Source organism: Oryzias latipes, chromosome 2 (genome assembly GCF_053564925.1).
Source record: "Oryzias latipes strain Hd-rR chromosome 2, Olatipes_Hd-rR_3.1".
Classification (NCBI taxonomy): Eukaryota; Metazoa; Chordata; class Actinopteri; order Beloniformes; family Adrianichthyidae; genus Oryzias; species Oryzias latipes.
In genome coordinates, this window is record NC_136238.1 from 8,563,727 (window position 1) to 8,584,473 (window position 20,747).

The following is a 20,747-nucleotide window of genomic DNA, read 5'->3' on the forward strand; positions in this document are numbered from 1 at the left end:
TCATGGTTTTTGTTAATTAATCTCAGCAGGCTTTGAACCGTCTCAGCCCTTCCGTTAATGACCGTTTTAAGCCTCGTCTCAAGATTCAGCCATTCATCAGACCACTGCTGGCATTTTTTGATGGAAAACTGGCCCCATTTATTATAGGGTTTTGTATTGAATGTACTTCGTATTGAATGTACTTCGTATTGAATGTACATGAACATTAAGGCAAATCATGTCAAGGGCAGTGACTTTGTGGTGGGAAAAAGGGTCACAGAATGCATAGAAGTCACCCATTTTGTTAATTGTGTTGGTTCTCGCAGTTGCCCTTTGGAAAAGTCAGCGGACTTGATTAAATTACTGCTCCCGCTTGGAGGAGGCAGCCGTTGGAAACAGCCCTGTAAAACAGAACCTTGCATTTAACTAATGAGGATGAGAGGCGTTGTGACACACCAACGACTTTCAGATTCTTCTATGCCTCTTTCCTTCTGTTTTATAATTTGATTTTTTTTTAAAATATAAGCCTGGTAGTTTATGTGAGAAATGGAAAAGTTGCGGATAGTACTGAGTTGATAACAGCAGCCAGTCGGAGCTGATGGAAACTGTATCGCAGATACTTGAAAGCCTGCCAGCCGCTTTCTCACATAGCGCCTTGTGAACCCTCTGGCTGTTCCAGGATAAAGGCGTTTTTTTTCCAGGTCAGCACGCTTGTTTGTTTCTCACAGCTGAGTCTCTCCGACTACTGTTGGTACGGCACATATAGAAGGATTAAAGGCGATCGCCGGGTCGAAGGGAGTTGGGCACGAGAAGCTGGCATGTGAGAAGTAAGCGGTCGTGACACTCTTGACCCTCCCCCCTACACATGTTCTACAGCCCTGAGGCGCAATCCTGATTTATGGAGGCATAGGGACGAGGCAAATGCATACCAAGTAATGTGGCACATGAAAGTCACAGAAGACTGGGCAAAGAGAGGCAGAGTGAAGATGCCAGTTTGGATCTTAGAGTGTTGAGGAAGAAAGAGCCAGTGGAACATGAGGAATAATGAGGGGTCAGGACTGGACGTAACCACAGTTTGAACCTCTGACATGGACTATATACACAAAGAGGGAGCCTGATCATCTGCTGGATGCCATCAAGCCAACATTAGCCCATGTGGCCATTTTATTCTGCCTAATTTTGTCAGTTTGGTCAAAGCTATTAGAATTACACCAATCATTAATTCTTTTTTTTTTGACAAAGGCAGGAACATTTCATTTGATTACAATATCATAAAAACGTTGCTAAACACATACGTTTCTTTGCAGAATTGTGAAGAAACGGGTCATCCATATGACATCAGTACGAGGCAACAAATTCCTTTACATATAATCCAATTTGACTCATCTGTGCTGCAGTGTGATGATGCATCTGCAATGATTGGTCCCAGAGGACCTCTGCTCCCAGCTTCATCCCCATCCATGCTATTCTATTATACAATCCAGCTGATTCCTATGACTTACATAATCAGATTTGGAATAAAACATTTAAAAAAACAGAAAAAAATGAGAAATGGTTTTTGACAACACTACATTAACAATTTAGAACACGTTCTTTAAAACCTTATTCTCTAAAGTTACTCTAAGCTACTAGAGGGGTAATAAATTATAGTGAAATTCACGGGAATTTGGACCAGTGTAAAGTCCGTTCTGTCTTTCTGGGGAAATATACTGACTAGAATTAAAACTTGTGCTTATGTTGACGACAAATGAAACAGTTTTTCTTTTGGTGGACCCTAAATATGTCCAGCTGTTATTGAATTTTAAAGTCCCTGACTGATGAAAAGGCGGCGGAAGCTGTTGAAACTCTTCGGCTCTGATGTTTCCACTGCTGAACAGATTCTTTATTCTGTACGTAAGCGTTAGTCTGACACCAATCCCAGCTGTTCCTTCAGGCCAAACGGTTCCTTTCAATACTTCAAATACAATCCGTTTGAATTATCAGTGGGGCGGGGGTCCTCTGCACTGAATCCCGGGGCGTGACCCCAGCGCTTTGAGATGTTGTTGTGCTAGAGATAACCAGGATGACCCATAACCTGCAGGTCTCATGGGTTGATACATGGGTTTGGGTCAGACTAATGGAAAATCTGGCTCAGATTAGATGAGCTGGGTCAAAAGTTATGCATTCCTATGCTCCATGTGAGTTCCAGAACTAAAGTAAAGAAAACAATCTTTATCTCTGCAGTGAATGATTTAGATCACGTTCACGCTGCCCTCAGAAATGCTCGATCAAGCGGGTAAACGTGTGTTTCGGGCTCCCACGTTCAAAAACTCTTTCGCTCATGTCTTTCTATGGCAATTTTCGGGCTCTGTGTAAAAACATGGCCATTGAGAATGTGCATTCAAGTAGCCACTTCCTATGAAAAGTCTAAGTAAATGTGTGTTTCGGGCTTCCACGTTCAAGAACTCTTGTGTTCACGTGTTTCTACAGCCATTTTCGGACTCTATTTACAAACGTCGTGGCCATTTCTTTTTGAATGTGTGTTGAAGTGGCGACATTCAATGAAAAGCTTAAGTCAACTTGTGTTTTGGGCTTCCAAATCCAATATTGTCATGTTCACGTGTAGCTACGCAAATTTATACCACCGTTTTCAGGCTCTACGTACCATTGTCATGGCCATTGAATGTGCATTCAAGTGGCCACTTCATATGAAAAGTCTATGTAAACATGTTTTTGAACATGGCTTCCATGTTCAAAAACCTCAGAAAGAGCTGTGAAAGAAAGAGCCTGGAGCAAAGATTTGCACCACTTTGCCATTTCACAAACTTCTTCCAACTGTAGGTGGCGGATATTTGCTAATAAACAGTAGAAAAACAACGTGCGTTCAAAAACGACCAGTCTTGAACATGCATCTCATGCTTTAGAAGGAAAACTTACGACATAAACCAACCACCATTAGAAATGAGAAATGTTTCTAAGTTTTTAAAATTGAGAATATGTTTTCCCATGAACTTGAGGACTTAGGGTTTTGCTTCAATACTGGTATCCTTGCATTTTATCACACGAAAGAAGTGAAAGATAAATTAGCTAGACAAAGTTTTGATTCAGTTTGTGAGGTTGGATATCAGACCCAAAATATCACAATGTTTTGATTTGATTCCATTGACTCAATTCAATCAAATGTCCTTTTGACTTTAATCTTTCTAATTTACTGCATGTTTTCAATATTTTGTCAAATAACCATGTTTAAGTACACTTTTTAGCAAATGAACATAAATACTTGTCTGTCATTTTACAAAGACAAGACTTTTAAACAAATTGGACAAAAAAATAAATAAAACAGTATCTTCGTTTTGACCTCAATCCCATAGTGAGCATTTCATTTTCTAAAGAGGTTTACACCAGCTCAGAAATTGCACCAATCTTAGAAAAACTCAGCATGATATTTACTTAACATAGAAAGGTTGTCAAACTTGCAATAATAACAACCAACAGAGCAAATCTTTTGCATCCCATTGCTTTTCTCAACTTACGACTAGAATGCAAGGTATCTTTAAGACTAAATTTGATTTTTGTCCTTTATCGTTTGGGACTAAATAAGCCGGACTTGTACTTGTTAAATGCTAAATGATCAAACACCATCATGAAATCCTATCGCCTGCCAAGAGGGGCTATACTGCTGGCCTTAACCAGAGAAGATTGTTGTTTTTTGGGATGAAAGAAAAGCTGTTGATGGATTTATTTTCTTTTGGATTGTCCATCTTAAGTTAGATATAAATCCTTGATTTTTCTTGGATTAACATTCCTATCACACATCCATCCAGAGGGGTTGAAATGGGTTTTGACAGTCATCAGTTTAAAGTGTCTTAAAGCCTTTACTTCGAGTCATATCACTTCACACCATCGTGCTGTCGAGACCAAAATAATCTCGTGAACACAAAACCCTGTAGAGTGTGATATTATGAGACACCTGTCAATCAGTCAGGTAAAGCAAGCAGCCACTTTTTAAATAGAAACCATGATATCATTGGGATAAAAAGTGATATTGATCGGAAATAATTACAACAGGAGCTTCTGTTTGCATCCATTGGGTTTGAGAAAAGGAAGCAAAAACTAAGTTTAAAGACCCACTCCAATAAAAGTTGTGCTTTTGGTGTTTTTTGACATGTTCTTATGGCATTGTCCTCTCAACAAAAGGACATGAATAATATAATTTGACATTAACGTCTTCATTTTCCTTGTTTGAGCTGCCATCTGGCTCTAAACTGTACAGCTGGATTGCTTCACTTTTGCTCGACGATTTTGTTAGCTTGGACTGGTGAGGTGCTTCTCGTAAGTATTAGAGAGTGAAAACAAAGGCATGCTGGGAAATTAGTGGAGCTAACCTCTGCGCCAACAGTGCTGCCCACAAACCATAAGTGAATTTCTAATGAGCTACTATAACCCTGCAAAAACTGTCTTAAAAAATGACGCGATTCGGTTTTTTTAAAGAGCACTGGGAACGATTTGACAATAGAAACAATATTTTTTAAAGAACACCTGACTGGGTTCACACAGTTGTGAGATTCTTCATAACCAGAATTTGTTTCTGAACATCTATTGAGAAATGTAAAACTGAAGAAAAATTGTTTCAAATATTATTATTCAAATTTTTCTAGGAAAAACACTGATTAAAAAAGACCCACATTGATAACAAACTTTGGTAGCATTTTGTGTTGTTTTATAAATCTAAAAAAGATATGCATTAAATACACATCCTGATCTCACATTTTCTACTCTTATCATATATAATGGATGTTTCGCTCTGAGCGAGTGGTTGGTAAAAATGTTTACTACTGGAAAAAATCCAGTGAGGAACCAGAAGAGCCTTCAAATTTAAAATAAAAGAAAGCTCTCAAAAAAAGTACTTACTCAAAATATCCATTAAATGTCACAATTGTTCACATTTAATATATTTTACCAGTTTGAGTGACCCCCCCCCCCCCGATTCATTTGTATCCATTGCATCTTAAACGTCGGACGATGCTGAGGTTGGTGTCAGTGTTTTTAGATTCCACTTTGACGGTTATGAGCCAAGGGAAAATGTAGGACATTTTAATGGCTCCTGCATGAAATCTAGTGTAGAAATAAAGTTTAAACCAGCTGCAAACATTTTACTGAGAATGAAGATAAACTTTACTCTCAAAAGGTAAAGGAAACTGGAAACAAAAAAAAAAAAATCAGATATTCACCCAAAGGCAGCGTCACACAGCCACATTTTGCACCAATAAAACTTATTCATACGTGAATATACGTAGAAAAAGTGAGTAAAGTTTTCACAGATGTTTCACAAAAGACCCACGTTAAAACCACGGAACAAGTACAAATAAACCATGCAAAGAAGACGTAAAACAACTTAGAACATTAACCGTGTGATTATTGCTCTGTTTATATGCAATTCGTGAGTGATTCGTGTGTCAATTACGTAACTTGAACAGGATGTGTGCGCCGTGTACGTGATATAAAAGTTATACATCTGTGGTACATGCGTGAAAAGTCAGTTAGACATACGTGGAACAGTCATAGAAAGCCACAAATTTTCGTATGCATCTTGTAAAAATCACACACAATTGCGTACGACTTATATAATAATTGTATTCAAACTACAGTTTGGCTCCACTGGTGTGTGAATGTGCATGAATGGTCCCGGTGATGGTCAGAGGGGCCATGAATGTGCATAAATGGTCCCGGAGATGGTCAGAGGGGCCGTAGGCGCGAACTGGCAGCCACGCCTCTGTCAGTCTGCCCCAGGGCAGCTGTGGCTACAACCATAGCTTACCATCACCAAGTATGAATGAGGAGTGAATGAATAATGGACACACTGTAAGCGCTTTAAGTGTCTTGAAAAGCGCAGATAAATCCAATCCATTATTATTATTACATAAATTATGCGTAAACTGCGTAATTTTCAACTAACCCCAAAATTTAACAGCTCAAAACTGAATTCACGTAAAGTCCCTTCGGCTGAAACCCTCAATGCACATCGACGAATGACGGGCGCAAGAAACAAACAAGAAACGCGTATTTCTCGCATGTATCACGAAAGACCGAAATTTCATGCGTGGAAAATGTACAAATTTTACTTAATGGCTGTGGGACATGCCCTTTAGCCTTATTAAGAGTGGACCTTGAAAATATTGTCTAACTTTAAACCGGTCCGTGGCCTAAAAAAAGTTGGCGACCACTGCTTTAGGGTACAACCAAAAGTTAGAAAAAAACTTCTTGAAATGTATTTTTTTTGCGTAATAAATATAAATAAATAAAATGTGCATCTTTATTATTGACAGAGGAGTTGAGATGTTAGCTCCCGCCTCTTCATTCACCTGCAAACAAAAGTAACAGATAGAGCAAAACAGCTCAATGGACGCTTCTCAACCACTGGACAAAGCACTTGGAGCGTCGGTTTCCCCAGCCCACTTCACGCTTCCCTGAGCCTGAACACATGACGAGTAAAACCTGAAGGCATGGGTTGGTGATGGGGGGGTGAGCAGAACAGGAGGGGGAGGAGGAGGAGTGGAGATGCAGGAGACATCCAAACTGTTAGGATTTCCGTGTGAGCTGGATCCTTGAATTGGCGTCCTTTTCCTAACTGTATTTCCATCTCTGCCTCCCCTTACTTCGGCCACCTCTCCTGCCTCGTTTTGGAAGTTATCATTGTTTCCCTCAGAGTGGACTCACAGCTTCTGCCGGAGGACCATGTGAGGCTCATGCATGTAAGTGCCTCCTTTGTTGTTTAGCTCACTTTCACTCAGATTGTTCACTTAGAATCAATGGAGCCTTTTTCTTCGTACCCGTGGAGTGTTCACAAAGGGATGTCATACATCTGAGGGGCGGAGTGGGTCGGAACAGTGTGGTGGTGGTAGGGGGGTTGGCTACTTCACTGCTCCATGTGGTCCCAGCATGGTGGCTGAATGCACTTGCATGCTGCCGTTATTGTTTCAGAGCAGCTTTTGTTCCAACTTGCATTGGCGCTCTTTGTGTTCAATGAAAATTTGTGATATGTTTTAGAAATGCTGTCACCTATCCAAAAAAAACAAAAAGAAAAAAACTTCCATTGTGTTCTTATGAGTATTCCAAGTTTTTTTTGCTGAAGATGCATTTAAATCCTGTACAATAAAACAGTAGCAAGACAATGCTACACTCAAATATTTCTGTTTTACCACTGGCTTGTTAGACGGACTCTATATGAACCTCGACAGACTTTGTTCAAGTCTGTATGTCGTCCAATTTGTTTTGCTTTTCATTCATGACTGTGGACAAATTGTTTGTACTGCAGTATAATGACACCAATTGCCCCACATTTAAACCAATTTAATGGCAATTCTGCTTCCTACTCTTTCTCTAGGCATTCACTTTGAAAAAATAGTTGTGTATTTATCAAATGGTTGGGATCTTCAAGCCTATTTGTATTCAACATTTTAACAATTTTGTGGCATAGATTATATATATATATATATATATATATATATATATATATATATATATAAATATGTTTTTTTTTGCAAAGTTGTGAAAAACATAATTTTTGCAAAATATGTTGTTAAGCACAAAAATAAAAACATCTAGTTGCGGTTTTATTGACCAGCATGATATCAACCTTATATGGAATGTTATTTTCCACATCATTTCTAACCTATTGGACATATTCAAACTGTAGTGAACCACACCAGAGTTCATTTACTAAAGAACCCAGAACCCCTTCAATAGGCAGAACGTATTTTTCGGGTTTGGTTTGCTAAATTCAGGTGAGTTTCCACAAATGCCCACAAAAATGCAAGTCCAGTGAATAACGAACCTTCAGGATGGAAAACTGCAAGTGAAATGTAAGTCAATTCCTTCTAAGGGTTTTTTCCTAGAGTCCACAAAAACTATTCATAAAAATTTCATAAAAACTTATTTAAAAATGTTTTCAGACCTCTAGTGATCCTTCTAACTAATAGTCAAAAGCTGAGGTTTTGGAAACTAGCATGTTTTGCACAGGTAAGTTATAAGATATAACATATAGTTGTCTATTGAAAACTATAGTGATGGAAAAAAGATGAAAATTCATCAGGTGAGAACTGAAGAAAACAATAAAAATAAAAACATATATTCAAAAAGATGTCTATAATTTATGTATTTAAAAAAGACATTTGAGATGCTCCCTTAACTGGAGATAAACAGAATTGACAACTTTTCTATCCATATTTCCTCTATATTTCATATTTTTTGACAAATAATAGTAAAGAAAAAACAACAGCTCATTTTTCATAGTTTTTTGTTTTTATGCCAGATCCTTTGTCTGTGTCAACCAAGGTCAACATTTAGATTGTTTTGACTGGGTGATCATACAAAGTGCTTCTTTCTGCTAAACCATGCAGGCAGTCACTTTTAAGCTCACGATTCAAATGAATGAGTTTGGGATTGAGCAGATATCCCACTGCTTTAAATTGCTCTAATAATGCTGTTTGGAAACTCCAACAAAAGATCATCTTTAGCCAAACAAACAAACAAAAGCCATTTTGAAATGAATTGGCTCCTTTTAACCAAAACTTTGTTTCAGGCCAGTTTTACGAATTTTAGAATTTAGATAATAAAGTGATGTTAAGCATAGATCTTAGAACTTAGTCATCACCAAATTGGAAAACAACATTTTGTTGGTTTGACTTCTTGTCCACTACTTTAAGTTGTTATACATCTCTTAAATTGCCTATTTTTTTAGGTCATAGATGACTTTACAATCCAACGTTATACCTTGAAACCAATTTGTCGGATAAATACTCTTTCACAATATTTGCCCACTATCTTCAAGCACACCTCTGTAGCCAAGAGTGATTGTATCCAAATGAAAACTACTAAATAAAAAAAAAGCTACTAGGTGGAAACAGCAGATAAATCAGACTGTGAGGTAATTCAAAAAGTTGGAAAAAATGTGAAAACGTCCGTTTTAAAATCAATATGTTTGACAAAACATATGCTAATTTTGTCAGATTGGTTTTTAAAAAACTTACTTAGGAAAGTTGCTTTTGTTATAAATTGAAAGTGAATGAAAATAAAGTAAAATAAACAACCTCAGAGAAACACCTTAAAATAATAATTATCAATGAACAATGGTTGGTGCAAAGTTTCAAGAGCTCAAAATGAGGTAAAAGGATTTTGTGTTCAATAAAATGTGTCAAATCATTTATAACCCAATAACTCTGGGTGAGCTGAAGTCATTCATTTTTCTAAAATTCACTGGATTTGCCTTTGATTTTCTCAGGATTACTTCTATGTTTGGACAATCCAATGGATGGGGTTCAACCCAACACAAAAAAACAAAACTTTAAAAATGTTCAAAGTTTCGTCTGGTTTGCTTTCTCACTGACAAAACTGAAACACCTGAAAATATACTGTACTGGCGTTCATTTGGGATTGTTTTTGCCTAAAATGAGCTTTGACCAAGAATTAAAAAAAAAAAGTTAACCTAGCAGCTCCCATCCTGGCCACTGGGAGGAAGTGGGCCCCCAAGGCAGCAACTGATCTGGCCAAGGCAGCACTTAGACACAAAGAAATAGTGGGATGCGTGTAGGAGGGGAGGAGTGGTCTTGGTCTCTCATCTAGCGCACCTTCCTGGAGGAAAGCAAATCCAGCTGAGAGGCGTAGACTGGTGGTCCAAGAGTTACGCCGGGAAGAGGAAGCAGCAAGGTGTGCTCAAGCCGTGGCCCAGGCAAAGCAAGGTCAGTGGATGGGATGGGAAGGAGTGGAGAAGAGGAAGTTCTCCTGGAAAGACCTGTGGGAGATGGATGGGTCCAGGGCAAGCTTCATAATTAGGGCTACCTATGATGTCTTGCCTTCTCCTGCAAACCTAAAACAGTGGTATGGCGAAGACCCCTCATGCCGTTTATGTCAAAGTCCAGCAACATTGAAGCACATTTTGGTGGGATGCAAGATCAGCCTCAGTCAATGCCGTTACACCTGGCGACACAATGCGGTTCTAAGGTGTCTGGCAACAGTGCTGGAAAGACAGAGAACAAGCGTGAACGCCCTTCCTCAGGCATCATCTCATCGGCAGCTGATACTCTTCGTCCGAGAGGCCCACGCCACCTTCAACACCACCAGTGCAGCTGACATTGGACAGCTGGGTAGAGCACGGGACTGGAAAATGCTGGCGGACCTGGACAAAAAAACTCTGCTTTCCACAGGAGGTTGCATCCACCAACCTTCGACCAGACCTTGTACTATGGTCATCCATGCTCAAGCTTGTATACATCATAGAGTTCACAGTACCCTGGGAGAGTGCAATAGAGGAGGCTTATGAAAGGAAGATGCTGAGGTACGCCGAACTCACAGCAGACGCCAAAGAGCAAGGCTGGAGTGTGAAGGTACGCCCAGTGGAAGTAGGCTGCAGGGGTTTTGTGGCCACCTCAACACGCAGGCTACTCAGGGAGATGGGAGTGAGAGGGAAGGCTCAAAGGCAGGTAATTAAAGACCTCTCCCAGGCAGCTGAGAAGGGCAGTCAGTGGCTGTGGATCAAGAGGAAGGACCTGACCTGGGCCTCCAAATGTCTGGTGGCTGATGGGGGGGAACCTGGGACGCTGGGATTCACTGCTGAACCCTCTGGAGGTGTCGTGGGCCTATCAGCGAAACACCAAAGAAGGAGGGCGCCCACTTGAAAACCCAAAAGATGTCACCATTTATCTGCTTGCCACAGTGTCTAATCGGTGCCTTAGTACTTATTCAGGGATAACAACATTTAGTTCTATAAAACAGACCTTGAGCATCAGTGTCGCTCTAGTACTGACGCTCTTTGAAATATAATCCTTGAAGCGTATATGCAATTAATGTAATTCCATCGGATTCTTAAGCAGAGAAAAGCGGATTTGCATTGATATGCAACACTTTACAATAGTTACGTTGCTTTTCTCAGCTTCACAAGCCTTATGCTATGTTCTGGCATGTACAGCCCACCGTGATCACACTAGACAAGAAAGGAGGGGCTTCTTCTTCTTCTTTTTCTAATGTTTACTAGTATTTGTCCCCCACCTAAAATTGGAAGTGCCAAAGTGGTGAATATCTCATAATCCTTGCTCCAGGCTTTTACTTTTCAAAGCTCTATACTGATGTATAAAAGGCTCGGGTGTCATAATTCTGTCCACGCACAAACGGCAATTATTCATTTCTCCTTTATGATCCATAATTAAACGTTTGGAGCTTCCACGAATGAAAAACGATGCCATCGATACATCAGTGCCAAATCCAAGTCCCTGATTGGTCAATGTTCAACCTGGTTTAACCTTCAACTGTCATTTGTTGGCGCACGTTGCAGAGGGCAGTGTGAACGTAGCTTCTCCTTATGTCAAGTGCGTAAAAGGTTGAAGAGTTACGGTAGTTTAAAAGTTGTTTTTTTTGCTGTCACAGGTGACAGGTCTGGTAGTAATGAGTTTAAAAAAATGTCAGACTAGTCACATTGATAAAACGCCTTTCTCGTAACACCATGCTTATAAACCTGATGTTTTACAATCTTGCCCTAAATCTCCTCAGCATTATGGTCACTGTGCTGCCTGGCATTTATTTTTTGGTCTGTTTCTACTATTTGATTGGTTGGATGATTGGTTGGATGTGAATGCAGACAAAAGGTGAAACAAGACTTTCAAACGTTCACTTTAGTCTGGACCAAACTCCAGATGAAAAACCAAAACTATATGTTGTGAGCATCAAATAACGTAGTTATGAAAGTCCAATTTGTTGAGAATGGGATGAACAGATGTAGATTGGAACGTCTTAGCCATAGCTCGTCTGAGAAGGAAATCTGTGCTGTTTTTCTACCTTTGAAATAGAGTTGGGCAAAACATTAGTTTGGTTTTTGAACACGCCTCCTGTAGGAAATCTGTAATCCCACTTATTAATGCAGTTTAAAGTAGTTACATTTTGTTTCTAATTATCCACAAGATAGTTTTCTTCTTTGTTTATGACGTTGGGTGTGAATTGCTTCATGTTTGTTTGGGAAATTACCAGTTATATCCAGGGAACCTGAAAAAACCCCAAACATTGACTTTTCTACCGAGCAAACAGCTCAACAACATATGGATGGAGGTTTTCTGCTGCCTACAAATACAAACTCAACCGTGTGTGACGATACATTAAATTCTTTACGTCTGCATTCATTCCCATAAGATTAAAAAGCCCTGATGCATTGCAGAAATGACAAACTTCTGCCGGCATAGCGAGTGACTCTCACACAACAACATATTTTTATGAATTATTTACATCTTTACCAGTGTGTGTTCTCAACATATATGTCTAGGATAAAAGTCTTTCTTGGGTTCTGAACTTTTGACACTGAAGAAATTCTTTGTTTCCCTGTTCAGTTTGCTCACAAATACACACCGCTTTAAATATCAAACGGTTAATTGAAATGCATTTACCTGCTGGTGCAGAAATAAAGGATTTCCTCGTAGCTGACTGAGCAGCTTGAATCTACAGCTCATGTTAGTGCCGGGGATGAAACGTGTGCTTTTAAAACTGACATCTATGAGTTGGTTATTAATAATTAAATTGATGAAAATACGTCTTAAGACTATCGTCTAACAGTGGATCTTCTTGAGCCTCGTGTCTGATCTTAATGCGGAGTTCAGTTACTCTTTTCTTCCAGAGAGGAAATGCTTCATTGCTCTTTTTTTTGGTTTGAAGTAACCATCACTGCAATTATAATGGATGCTTTTGTAGTTCATAACATGGCACATGCAGCCCCTAACCATTATGGATTCCACCCAGTTCTCTTATCAGTGCTGACATGTGGAGGCGGGAAGTGTTGGCTGAATGAATGGATGTGACAGTTGGATACCCAGAGCTACCGACGCCGAGGCAAAACAGTGCGTGGAGGAAGGTTGGGATACATGACACTGACCGGGAGCAAGCATGTGATTTCCAGAAGGTGTCAGAAAAAAGTTGTTGACGCAGGAAATTTAGAGCAAGGACATTTGATATTTCTGTATTTTCTGCAAGCTCCACACCTTTACCTCTGACAGGAATTTGCAGCATCTCATTGAAAGATTCAGATTGATATATGTTTATGTTTTACGTCTTTTTGGATTTTATGTCCATTTTTAGCCTCTTTGCTATATCTGGAGACAAGCAGGGTGTCAAGCAGGCGAGCTAGGGGGCCCTGGCACCACCGGCTGCCAGTGTGTCGAATCTTTTTCATACCCAGCCAACCCATACACCACATTCCAGCTATTAAATCCCATCCATCTTGGCATCCATGTTTCAGCTCCCCAACAGTCAAACACTGGCTCCAGGCCACCTCTTTCTTTTTTTCCTTTTTTTTTCCAAGCCCTAGAAACGAGTTTGAATGAAGAGAAGAGACAGAGGAGGGATTTTGGAGAAATGTGGGAGGGAGTTTAAATGGAAGCAGCGGCATTTTATTTGCAGTCTTCTCCTTTCATCCACTCTTAGGGGTACTGGGTAATACAAAAAGGCCGCTTTGTTCTACGAGTGACCAAACATGGCTCTTGAATGTTAATCTGGGTTTTGACAAAGCTTTAGAGAGCTCGAAAACTTGGTGATGAGATGGGCTGTGAACTAGTCAAGTGTTGTGTTCCATCTCCACCAGCTTCACAGCTTCTGCAAAGGCTGGACTTTGACTCTTTGGCAATTTGTCTTCTCCAAACATATTGAGCCTTCTTTCTGTCAGCCGCCATTCTAGTGTCCTGGGAAACTTGTGCAGAAAACGCTACCACCATGAGAGCCTGCAGGGATGAAAACAATGCAACGCCATGCCAACTGAGTAAGAGATGCTAACAGGTCCGTACTTTTAATAGTTTGCTTCCGTATTTATAGATTTTGAGCGTATAGTTGGGAAAAATCTTTTAAATTTGCAAAAGGAATTAGTCTTTTCAAGGTGTACCCCCGTCTTCTAGTCTCCAGGAACCCCCCCCCCCCCATATCACCCCTGAAGCAGGTATGGATAATGAATGCATGGATGGAAATGGCCAAAGGGAAGACATTGATTAAATGTTCCTGAAAAAAGGCTGTTCAATATATTTCCCTCTTTCCTCGAGGATGCCATAAATAACAATTTGTCTAAAGATTTTGAAATGCTGAGACTCAACATGCTCTACAGCTTCACTGACAGAAGACAAATTCAGATCGTTTTAAGCATGAATGCAGATTAAATGAAGGCTACATCGTCAAGATGAAAAGAAATCATTCTGGAAACATTCATGTTAGATGACAGAAAAAAAGGGAATAATCAGACCCAGCATGATATATTACCAATGATAAGCTACTGCCAGCAAGTTGAGATGATGCTAATGTCATCTTAATATGTTAAAAAGAGCTAACCACCAAACAGGAAGCAGAAAAACATCTTTCACCTTTCATCACCAGAACTACACCTCTAATGTTCACATACTTTGAAACATCGTAACTTTTCCACTGTTTACGCAATAACGTTATCCTAACAGATTCTAAAGCTGAGAAAAAGCAGCTTTGTACTGATGTACAACACTTTACAGAAGTGACGTATGTAATTCACGCAAAGTAACAAAATAAAAAAGGGATTTGCTAGTGTTGTAGATCTGCAAAGCCGCTTTGCACCAATGAACCAGATCTAGGTGTGTAACGATTAATCGATTTCTATTCCTATGATCCAACCAGACCCATCGGTCTGAGACCGGTAATGAATAGAAACCAACTTTACCATCAACAAGTCCTTTCAAAAGGAGATGAATCAATATTGGAAAATACTATGTGGATAGAATCGTTGTAAGTTTATTGTACTATAACATAAAAAAGACATCACAGCGGACAACACATGTGATGTCAGCGAAAAATGATCAACCATCATTAACAGTCCATTGTGTGGAAACACTTTGAATTTAGCAAAGACGTGTATCCATACAGTGTGCCAGAATGTTCCCTTTTGGGTCTTTGGATGTGGAAAAACAACAGTGGACTGAGCTTTAGGAAACTAAAATGTGAATGGATTTGACATTAATTCTTGTTTGTTTGGACTGTACTACTCAGCACCAGGAATTTCTCTCCGATTCACACTGGTGGAATATTTGGCTAAAGATGTCCTGGATCCCTTTTAGGTCAGGGAATTGGATCGTTTAAAATGAACCAACACTGCTTATGATTCGGATCAGTTACCACAGATTATTATATTCAATTCAATTTTATTTATTTAGCCCAATATTTACAACAAAAGTCATCTCAATGGGTTTCAATGGGCTATGAATTGTATTTTCTTTTAAAGAAATCGTTACACACTAAAGAAAACTTTGTTTCTGTGTCAGAATCAGTCAGAATTATGTCAATTGCAACTGTTTAGCAGTCACTGGCAACAGCTCTGGTTTTAAAGGGTTAAACTTTGGTTTTATGAATGATATTTACACTGCAAAACTTTAACATAGCTAAATTAAGTGTTTCACGTACATTTGTTTTTGCCATTACTTTTTTTTCTTGTTGAACATACATTTTGGGAAAATAACCTTTTCGGATAATTGAGAAATGTAAAGATGTGTTTAGCAAAAATAACAATAGGTCCCCCCATCGTCACTCAGTGTCTTCTATGTAAAAATTATTATATTTTAAAAGCTGATTTTTTTTTTAAACAAAGTTATTATATACAGACCTTTCATTAGGGCAGATTTTAATATATGTTTCGTTTTTGTGATAAAATTGTCATTCTTTGATGCATTGCATTTTGACCTGGAAGTTCATTATAAGATGTAGATCAGATTATTTTGCAAATATAAGCTTAGAAACTTTTAGAAAGACTATATTATTTAAAAGAAACATAGATTTTAGAGTGACTTGTGATTTGAAAAAGAAGTACCGGTACATGTAATTATGGTAGAGTTCTTGATTTCTTTATTTAAAAAAAAAGTACATTTCCATTGAAACGAACAAGATAACATTTAAATAGTAATTAAGTATTTTGTTTCATACAAATCCAAAACTATTTGATGCTTTACTACTTGTGTTCACAGCTAAATATGCCAGTGGTTTAAGCTGCAACTGCCTGCTCTGCACTCATGCCAGAGAAAATTGGATTTTTAATTAATGGAAGCTCAGATTTGTTGTTTGAGCTTCAGGCAGAAGTGGATCGATACGTCGTCATGGAAAACGGGGATGAGCAGTGTTGGAAAAGTCATTCATCATGCGGAAAGAATCTAGTTCATCAAAGCAAACTGGGTTACATACTTTCTCCATGAAAACAAAAGTCGAACAGTAAAAATAAGATACGTTAGTTTATGCTGATGAGGCAGGCAGAGTTGCAAAGGGTGCAACTCCATTAACGATGGTTAAACAACTCAGCGGTGAGCCAGGCAGCATGTGGTTCAGTGCTCTTTCCTCACCATGAGCTCATTTTGACAAGATGACCTTTCTGCTTGCTGTTGCATTTTTAAAGGGGAGATGCTTCACCTTAGAAGGAAACAAAGCATCTTATCGTAGATGTTGAGGATCCATCTATGTTGTGTAGTCCAAGTGCAGGGTTGTGTAGATGCTCGTAGACAAACACAGACGTACACCGTCCACTGCCTTTAGCCGACTGGATTGATCCCGAATAGGAATGAGGTGTTGATTTGGCCTAAGGCGAAAGTTCAAACTCATTAGAGAAACAAGACATGTAGTGGGCGCCGGCTGCCATGTTCCCAGCAAATGTCAGTTGTTCAAAGACAGATTGTCTCCTGGGATGTGCCTCTGTGTGACAGTAAAGCAGCCGTCTTGGGTTTGCTTCTGTCGTCTGAAAGGGAGGCCATGTAGCAAAAGTGGGCTGGTGCCAGAAATTCAACTAAAAAATTCCTGTTATTGTAATCACTTTTCGATTGGGCTCTGCGTTGTCATGAAAACCTCGGGACGCCGCGAGACACCGGAAGAACTTTCTTGGAGCAGTCGCCAAAATATGGCGTCAACACGAGCCGCGCTCAGACAATGCCCAAAACTAAAAGATACAAAGTTTAAGTTGACACCGAGATGAAATGTAGAGAAAGAGATATCAATCATGATTAGGAAAACAGCGAAAAATGAGGGGGGGCATCAACTTATACCCAGGGCTGAAGGACCATAATTGCCTGCAACACAATTGCCAGATATAAAATAAAAATAATAAATATATACTTTTTATTACACCATACATACACAGGGCAGGGCGTCTGTGGTGCAGCGGTAGGGCGGTCGACCCATGATCGTAAGATTCCCGCCTTGCACGCCCATGAGTCTATGCGTCCTTGGGGAAGACACTGAACCCCACCTTGCCTCTGGTGGGAGGTTGGCGCCAGTGTTCGGCAGCGGAGCCGCCACCAGTGTGTGAATGTGTGTGTGAATGTGTGTGTGAATGTGTGTGTGAATGTGTATGTGAGAATGGGACTGTGATTGTAAAGCGCTTTGGACCTTGTAGGTAGAAAAGTGCTATATACGCCATTTACATTATGATCCTGATGCATTAGTATGGATCTCTGCGGTTAACGTTCCAACAATAGATTTGCAAGCGTTGCACATTTGAACAATTTTACATTTCTTTGTTACCTTTTAGTCAAAACAGCTAAATTCTGATTGGCTCCTCCAGTGTGCATCTGTTCTTTCATTGTTGGACTCTTCCAATAAAGGCTTTTGATTAACACTAAGATGATCATATCTCCAAAAAGATAGATCTTTTCAAATGAAAAAACAAAAAACATTTGTTTTGGAAGTTGTGTGCATTGCTTGTCATCTGTTTCATTAAAAGACCAAACAAAATACTTTCGTATTAGAGCGTTGGATTAGGCAGGATGATGTCATTCCAGAAACTTTCTCAAAGACAGCAGTCCTGAAAAAAATAAAAATAAACTAGATGTGACAATGACCAACTGAAATAACTGACTCAAACGTACTGAGGTGACTAAAGAAAACAAGAATGGACGTGTCGACTTATATTTTTTAAGAACTACAATTGGGATGTACATAATCAAAAGCCGCTCATAACACTGTGGTCAGGAGAATTCTGGACTTTTCATTTGATGTTGAAGGACAGAGAAAGAAGAAGTGGGGTTTGATTGTTTGTCATTAGCCTGCATCACCTCTCAGGGATGGAAAATGACATTATGGTGACCTTCAGAGCCTTGAGGGTGAAAAGAGGAACAGATTTGTTTCTCTGATCAAAACCAAAATAGTTTGTACTTCTCAATAGGACAACTATTTTTGTGTTCACACAATTTACATAGAGTAGTATACAGTAATAGAGTATTTAATCACCTGAACCCAGATTTAATGTTGACCAAAGGTTTATTTTCCCATAGACAGACTTTTTCTTTATTTATTTCCTGGTCTTTAAGTATGAAATTCACGGCAATGTTGGCAAGAATGTATTTAGTTGTTTTTCTGTTCAATGTGAAGAAATGAAAAAGTATCCTATTACAAAAATAATAAATAGTGCTTTTGCATTTTTCAAAGTCAATTCTAAACCCTATTTTATGAAGACGTTTTGTAATCACTGGCTGGCTGACTGTATTTTACTATCTTTTTTAACTTTGCTGTATTTTATATGTTATTTTTCCGTATTTTCATGTGCTGTTTCATATTTTCTCTTGTAAAGCACTTCCTGACAGTTACTGTTTCTTACTTGCATTTAATGTCGTAAATAAGGGGCTTAAAGAAGACAGGGCAATTGGTTTTAACCTCACAGAATCTGTCCCTCTTTGCAAAAGGTTCAGATCCCCATAAAAAGAAGCAGCGTGTCTCTGAACACTTTTAAAACTCCAGCAGAAAAATGACTTGTAGGAAATGAAGAAACTAACAAACATTTCTAAATATTTAGAAAAGCTGTAGTATTTTTGTCTGATTTAGATACAAATGTTTATTACTTTTTAAAATCGTACCTTTAATCAATTAGTCTTTTTAATTTTCTCATACAAAAACACTTAATGATTGGAAGAAAGAAAATGAAACATTTGCAAAAGTAGTTTCAATTAATTAATACTTTTTTTCAACAATAAATCCAGTTTAAAACTAAAATCAAAGATAAAATCTTATAAAACACAAGATATAAAAATCACACCTGAAACTGACGAATGTAATTAATAATTTGCACCATGAAGGATTCAGTGAAGCCCATCACTTGTTTTATGAATAATTAAGCACAGTTTTACACTCTGCCATCAAACTGCATAAAACTCCCTTCATGCCTTCATACAAAATACATGATCTTTGATTCTTGCACTTTTATTCCTCTCACTCTGGGTTTTTATTTTCAATCCTTTTGTTTTCGAGGCCAAAAACTACAAGTCCTCTGTGGTTTTCTTCCATCTCCATTTGCTAATAAAGATACTAAAGACAGAGAGAACCTCTAAATGAAATGGGACTTCTGTCAGACATTTGTATGAATCCAAGCAGAGCTGCACCGCACGGCAGGGAGGGGAAGTGAGTGTGGGTGGGGGTGACCATCACTTATCATTTATTCATGCTTCACGCCTTCATTAGGCCCACCTAAAGAACAAAACTTCCATTTTTCTCTCAGCAGGAAAGCAATAGCAGCCTTTTGCTCCTCGAAAACACGTCTGTTGTTTTTTTTTTTTTTCATCCTTTAATGTTTTTGAAGGTCCACAGTTCTGTATAGTTGTACTTTTTCATAAACTTCACTGTCCGAAAGCTGTAGACGGGATTTATAGCTGTTTTCTGGACTGATCGACTCCAAACAGGAAGTGCCCAATGGTTCCAAAAAGCCAAAATCCCTCAGATTATCTACAGTACAAACCAAAAGTATGGACACACCTTCCCATTCATTTGAATGGGAAGGTGTGTCGAAACTTTTGGTTTGTACTGTAGATATATAAACAGCTGTTGCTCAGTCCTCATTTTTGTCAGATTACCATTCTTGCTCTGCCACCCTTTCAAAACATGTTCATTTAAAACATTTTCTTTCCTGTAGTTTAAGTTACTTGAGTTACAATCAGACCAATCAGACGCATTCAACAGGTTGACGTCCGTACAACGAAAAGAAAAAAGGCGAATGCATTTGGTTGGAGCCAGAAGCAAGCATTTTCTCGTGTACAATCAGCGCTTAAAGCAGACCTTTAACATTTATGTCTTATAACAAATCTCCTTAAAATTTGTACTTCTTAAAAAAAAAAAAGTAAATACCTGAAACAACAATTAAAAGTATAATGTTTCATTTATGTATTTATTTCAAGCATATAAAAACAATAAATATATTTTTATACCAGTTGAAAGCTATGGCCAGCCATTCAAAATACTATTTAACAAAACGTTGTTTGAAATGGAGATAAGCAGAAGCTTGTTTAAGCCTACTCCTTTATTCCCATTCAACTGACTTTTATTTGAAGAGCATGACTGCATATTGTCCGTTCAGCGCTTGCAATTTTAAGATGACAACATTCTAATAGCCAAACATAATAGGGTTCTTGAAACCATCAAATGAAACCATCAAAATCAAAATTCACCAAAATGTTTTTGGTGAATTTTAAGGATCTTAATGTGCAGCCAATAAAAAAAAAAAAAAAAAAAGAATTTCTTTGGACGGCCAGTAAAACGAGTATGCAAATCTTCTTACATGAGCTTGAGGAAGCGTTTGGCCCCCCGACAGGTTACGATGATGCTACCTGACACTTGTACTGTATATGTATGGCATATATGTGGAGAGCATCAACCTTTAGGCGGAGCAAAATGGGCTTGTGCGTGTGTGTGTGTGTGTGGGGGGGGATTTTCATAGGCTTGGATGATGTTGCAGTACATTTATTTTGAGTGACAGAAAGACCTTTAGCTGTTGCTGATGACAAACACAGCAG

The 20,747-nt window shown here is 38.8% G+C and overlaps 2 protein-coding genes across 3 annotated transcripts in view; one reads left to right on the plus strand and one right to left on the minus strand.

The window, feature by feature from the left end:
* Positions 1-20,747, minus strand: part of LOC101160633 (MSL complex subunit 3) — a 205,771-nt gene that overhangs the window by 139,907 nt on the left and 45,117 nt on the right. The window lies entirely within an intron of this gene.
* Positions 6,357-20,747, plus strand: part of LOC101171810 (E3 ubiquitin-protein ligase Midline-1) — a 74,166-nt gene continuing 59,775 nt past the window's right edge. The window contains exon 1 of the mRNA XM_011484944.3: positions 6,357-6,710. The gene's annotated coding sequence lies outside the window, so the exon portion shown is untranslated. The remainder of the gene's footprint in view (positions 6,711-20,747) is intronic.